We start from the raw sequence: 6,638 nt of genomic DNA on the forward strand, positions 1-6,638 counted from the left end.
ATTAAGATTATCTCTTCAATCTTAACTTACCGCATACCACAATAATTTAACTCTATGAATTATCCACCAATTTGTACACACATTCATAACACATAGATATTATTCACATATAAAAGGCCAATTAATCCATTACGATTCACAAAATCCAATTAACACTAGTAACCATACTATCTCATGTTAATTCTCATTTTGCCAATTATATATGAGCATACACTATCACATAATGATTAAGTCATCAAATAACCATTCTCCACAATTGCATTTAAATAGCATACACTCACTCGCACACCTCATGAATATCATACCATATAACATATCAACAAATGTTATTCATAATTCATCGATTCATAACTCACATATACATAATTACATGTTATTCACGCAACAACATCAATTCATTCAATAAGTGCCAACAAATTCTATCCTATCACATAGATAATAACATTGGCTTCCTAATGCTTCAAACGACGCATAAAGAAGTTACGGATCAAAAGATATGACATGACACGGTTAATTCAACTTCTTAATAAAAGCATATTATTGTTAATTCATCGCAAGGCATCATCATTGGCTCATACAGTTCGAATACATACAACTAATTGCATGTAGCATACAACATCATTATCAATTCATACTGATCAAACACATACAAAAAAATATAAGTTATATTAAATTATTATCTATTGGTTTTCAATCCAATTTAATAAGATAGGAACTTATTTTAGCTTTCTAACAGTCCAAACGACGCATCAAACGGACACCCGAGTCAAAAGTTATTGAATTTATAAGTTTTTCAAAATGCTGTCAAAACCAGAAAATTTGCTGTTACGGAAATACTGTCAAAAACCAGAAAACTGTTATTGTGAAAATACTGTCTGTTGTTGCAAAAATACTTTTTGCTGTTGCGAAAATACTACTGTCCAGCCCAAATTTTCCACCATAAAACCATGTTAATCCATCATTTTTCATGAAATAAATAGTTATACAACCTATATACATTATATAGCAACTATTAGGATCATAAAAACAAGATTCTAAGCTCCATTAATTTTCACCAAAATTCCAAATTAACCATTTTCAAGTGAAACTTAAACATACATACAGTGGCGAAGCCAAGGCCCGGCCAGGCTGGGCACCTGCCCGGGCTCTTCCTCCGTCAACCATGGAGTTTACCCGATCATCAACCTATCTCATCCAACAAACACCTTGTGAAGATTCTCACCAAAGCATCCCTAAATTACTCCCTCACTATTCGTGCGGCGAAGTGGTTATGGCATCCTCAAATCCAATAGATCAGCATCAGTATTGATTCAATCTTCAATTTGGTCAGGACAGTTCAGAATTTCTATGGTTGTAGCAAAGTTTGCGGTTCTGTTTTGTGTTTGTGTTTTGGTTTTTTACGGTAAGCTAACGATTTCAACATAGTTTCGAGTTGTGCTATAGCCTGCTTGTGATTCGATTTTGGTTCGAATTTTGGATTGAATTAAATAAACAGCAAGCAAACAACATTATATCGATAAATGGGATGAGCAAATGACGGTAAAAATGAAGAAAATGGTGATTCCGTCTTTGCTTGCAAGGTGCCCGATAAAATGCCACAACCAAGTGAAAATTGTGTTCGCTTGCAAGGTACTCTTTATGTGTAGCTAATATTATGCTCAATTTTATGTTTTACAACTACGGGTGAAAATTGCAGGGAAGAGCCTTATGAGAATATGATATTCTTGCATGAATTTATAAGTTCTTCCTCATTTTGGACACAGACAATGTTTACATGTTTCTCTAAAAATGTAATAGCATAACTACATATTGATTGCTATAGACCTGTTGGGGGTTCGGAAACAGTCCTAAGCCAAGAGATTGTTTGTACCCTTTGAAGGAACAGGTGTGTGTTGCTGCTTCACTTCACATATTTCTTTTTCTGCTCATTGAATAAATAAAACATATCTTATGAAATCTATGTCTCAGTTTCTATTGGTCTGCAGCATGTCATTTGTTAACCACACATTATTTAGAAGCTATATATATATATATATATATATATATATATATATATATATATATATTTTTTTTTTTTTTGTTTCCAAACATACGAAATATCCAGAATATATGATAGTAGTATCATAAAATACTTGTTCCATCCAATAACAATTTCTCAATTATGATTTATGGATAGGAAAATCATTATTAATAATGTTTAAATTCACATGTGTTGCAGAAGAGCGACCTTAATGCACATTGGTCTCATTTCAAGTTAATTTGTGGTGTTTGTTTTTGTTCAATGGATAACACATCCTAACTATTTTAAGTTGTTTTACAATACTCTTAAGTTTATTGTTTGAATTAATTCAAAATAAACACACCCGGATGTTGAATTATATAACCATACATCCAATTCATACTCTTTTTTATCTAACTAGTTAAATAGTTTCACTTTATTTCTTATCATATGCACAAATATACCTTGTCATGTAAAAAGAAAAGGCTATCTCTGTGATTTCGTTTAGAACTGGGCTGCTATAAACGAAATTGATGTTTCTCTATTCTTTGTGTTTGTGGTTTTGATGGTAGCCATACTCTTCTTTTGGAGAAAATGGTGCTTGTTTGGTAGCATAATTCCAAATGCTGACCATAGCATTATGCTATTAGGCAGAGAGAAGAAATTTGCACAAATTTTGGAACATACATGGAAAGACTCCTGAACTAAATATGGGAATTCAATTTGCGGTTTTGAAAATTTTGCCCAGGCTTCATAATTTTTCTAGCTTCGCCACTGCATACATATATGCACTAAATCATGTTCTATACACATACCCATTCATGGAATTCAATATAGAAACATCATAGCATATATAAATCATCAATTTCATGGATTGAAACATAGATTCATGTTAGGGTTTTCAGGAATATAACAAATCCCCAAATCCTAACTTCATGATATCTAACTCATTCCAAATCATGCATTTTCTAAATCAATCATCATTACCCACTTATATCGACTTATAATCACTTGGATTCACACCCTTACCTTTTGATTTTAATCCACCCTCTTCAAGAATCTACAATCCTCTCTTCTTTCTCTTATATGCTCTCTTCTCCTTTATTCTTGTTCTCTTCATTATGACAACACCACTCTTAAAACCTCTAAAACCCTAATATAAAATTCAATTGGGCTTAGTGTTTAAATCCTCTCTTTATTTAATATCCTCCAAAATCATTTTAGGCCCAATATGAGATATAACTCAAATAATCAATTATCAATTATATCACTTATAGTAATAATTCCTTCTATATAATAATTCCGACTTATAAATAATATTATTCTTAAATATTATTTTCCGACTATCCGACTTCAATTTATATAATTCCAAATACGCCCTTAAATAACACCGACAATCCAAATTCGACTAAATCAAATATTTAAATCCTCCAATAATTTAATTAACCAATTTAATTAAATTCGGGGTGTTGCAATTCACACACACACACACACACACACATACACACACACACACACACACACACACACACACACACACATATATATATACATATATATATATATATATATATATATATATATATATATATATATATATAATGAACTACTAATCTTCAATAGGCCAATCATGCCCTTGGTGTATGATAGGTGATTTCAATACACTTATTGGTTTCCATGATAAATTTAGTAGATGCCCTCCAAATAAAACTTTCACCCGATGAGTTTCTTAGTTGGACAAATCAAAACTAGTTTACGCATATTGACATTCATGCTAGCTACTACACTTGGACCATGGGAGGAAATATGACCCTTAATCTTCTATTAGGCTAGACAAAGTCGTTTGTAATGAGAATGGATATATGATTGGAACACAATCAATTGCTCTACTTTGATCAAGAATCACTTAAACCATTACCATATTCTTCTCCATTGTGATAGAGGTATGTTTGATTCAACTTGACAATTAAAATTTATGAAGGTTTTGACTCTAACTGATATATGTAGACAAGTGATCATTGATAATTGGATAGCTTGTGTGGTTTGTTGCCATGTGTCTGTTTTAGTTGTTAAGTTGATATCTCTTAAACTTATTCTTAAGAAATAGAACAAAGAGATATTTGACATTATTCATCTTCAAGTCAAGCTAATGATGAAGTTAATAGGATGCAAAGTTTGATTAATAGTGCAGGTTACAATGATTATCTTAGATTTGAGGAAAAAATGTTCAACTTATGTTAGATGAGGCATTTCATATGCAGTCAAATTGAGATATGCTAGTAACAAAATCATTAGACCGGGACATGACTGTTTTTTAGAGGGGGGCATTGAATTAAATAATCATGTTATTAACTTCTACAAAAAAAATAGCTCACAAAACAATTGTAGTTATACTAATATGATAAAGAGAACTATCCCACAACTTATAACTCAAGCGGATAACAAATATTTTACTAGAATTCCTCAGCCAAAGTAAATTAAGAATGCATTTCATAATATGGATGATAATTCTGCTCCATGCCCTAATGGCTTTGGGGAATGTTTTTTCAAGCCTATTGGGATATAATAGGGGTTGGTGTGATCAATTTAGTTAATCAATTCTTTAAACAAGGCTGGATCATTCCTAATCTCAATTTAATCAGTGTGAATTTGATACCTAATTAATACAAAGATGATTCTATAGAGCAGTAAAACCCTCTTTCACTTATAAATTTTCATTTCAAAATTATCATTAAGATCATTGCAGACTATTTGGTCATCTTAGCTCCTAAAATTGTTTCAAAACACCAATGTGACTTCATTAAGGACAGTCTTATTTATGAATGCATTGGGAGTACTTCATAAGCCATTAATATATTAGACAAGAAATCTTTTGGAGGTAGTATGTCTCTGAAGATAGACATTAATTATAAAATCCTTTGATAGTTTAGATTGACAATATCTTATTACAGTTATTGTTCAATTTGGTTTTGATAATAAGTTTTATGATTGGATACTTACCATTCTACATTTAGCCAAACTATCAATCATGATAATTGGAAAAGACGCATATGTTTTCTTGCTCTAGAAGAGTGAGGCAAGGTGATCCTCTATCTCCCTTGCTTTAATAAATTGATGAAAATGCATTTAGCATGTTGGTGGTTAATCGAGGAAAGTTAATTTGTGTATTAGTTGATAAGATAATTTTTCCTAACTACACTTTTTTGAATATGAACTAATGATATTTTGCAAAGTTGGCATAAAAAATGTGTAACTCATTAATCTTATCCTTCAAGAATATAGTCAGAATTCTGGTTAATATATCATTCCAACTAAATGTAAGCCTCATGGTGAAGGTACTTTTGGATCTAAGTTGAGGCACATTATATACATATTTGGATTCACTGTGCGACAGACACAAATTGACTATCTTGGAGTTCATATATTCAAAGGCAAGCATAAAACTCATCATCTCCATATCATAGAAAATAGAGTGTTGTCCAACCTAGCTACTTGGAAGGAACACCTGTTGGGCGAGAATATGGTAGTACAACTGTCTAGAAAGGGGGTTGAATAGACCTCCTTAAAAATTTGACTGATTAATTTTTAATAATCATAGTTTTGAAAAGTTTTGTGTGGCAAAAAATATGCATACAAAATATATGTGTTTGGAGGGAATATACACAACTTGATCAGTATTCAAATTTGAAAATAGATGAAATAAGTAACCAAACGTAATTAATCGATTTATTGAATTACAATCGTTTTGCATGAGTCGTGTAAATGAATAATTTAAATATAAAAATAATTATATAAATATTATTTCAAGAATTAATCAATAAAAAGAACGATATGAAGTCTCAATCTAATAAAACCTACACTTATGAATGAAATTTTTATTAATGCAATAAACATAACCAAATGTGATTCTAAGAAGGAGATAAATCTGAATGTATCTATATAGAGAATTAAAAAGATGGGGATAAAGAAGATTGCACCAAGATTTATATTGGTTAAACATTTTCATCCTCGCACACACCAAGTCCATTCTATAATGGTTGCCCATTGAAAATTTATTGTTCTTCTATTATGATTTTGACAAACAATACAAAGTTGTTTAGTATAATCACAATCCAAGTGAATAAGTCAGCGTTTTGTCTCAGGCAGGCTTTGAGTTACTTACTCGCCAAGTCGAGGAGGTCTGCTTTGATATTCACACCTTTGTCCAGGATGTCTCCTAAGAGAATGATTTTGAAGTCCCCGTCTAGAACGGGGCGCACAAGGTGGATAGACTTCTTGTCTTCAGTATACAGTCGTGTTTCTTCTCCCGATTTCTTCTCCTCCTTTAGCTCGCCTTTCGTGAGTCGTGTGTCGAGATCAAATGATCCAACGTGAGAAAGTGGCTTGTATTCTTCTTGGAGTATCGGTCGGGACTGCTTGTCAGTCTTGGAGGAAATATATATAGAGTGATGCCCTTTCATAGCTGTGTCGAAGCACTTTCTCGCAGCTTCGATGTCGCCCTACACCGTGACGACGCGACCTCTCTTGGTGTAATACTTCATCTTGAGATCGACCGTGGAAGGCACAATGGTCATTTTGGCCAGGGTTTTCCTGTCCGGAATGCAGTTGTACATAGACAGGAATTCTATGATGAGGAAGC

Source organism: Vicia villosa, linkage group LG7 (assembly GCF_029867415.1).
Source record: "Vicia villosa cultivar HV-30 ecotype Madison, WI linkage group LG7, Vvil1.0, whole genome shotgun sequence".
Classification (NCBI taxonomy): Eukaryota; Viridiplantae; Streptophyta; class Magnoliopsida; order Fabales; family Fabaceae; genus Vicia; species Vicia villosa.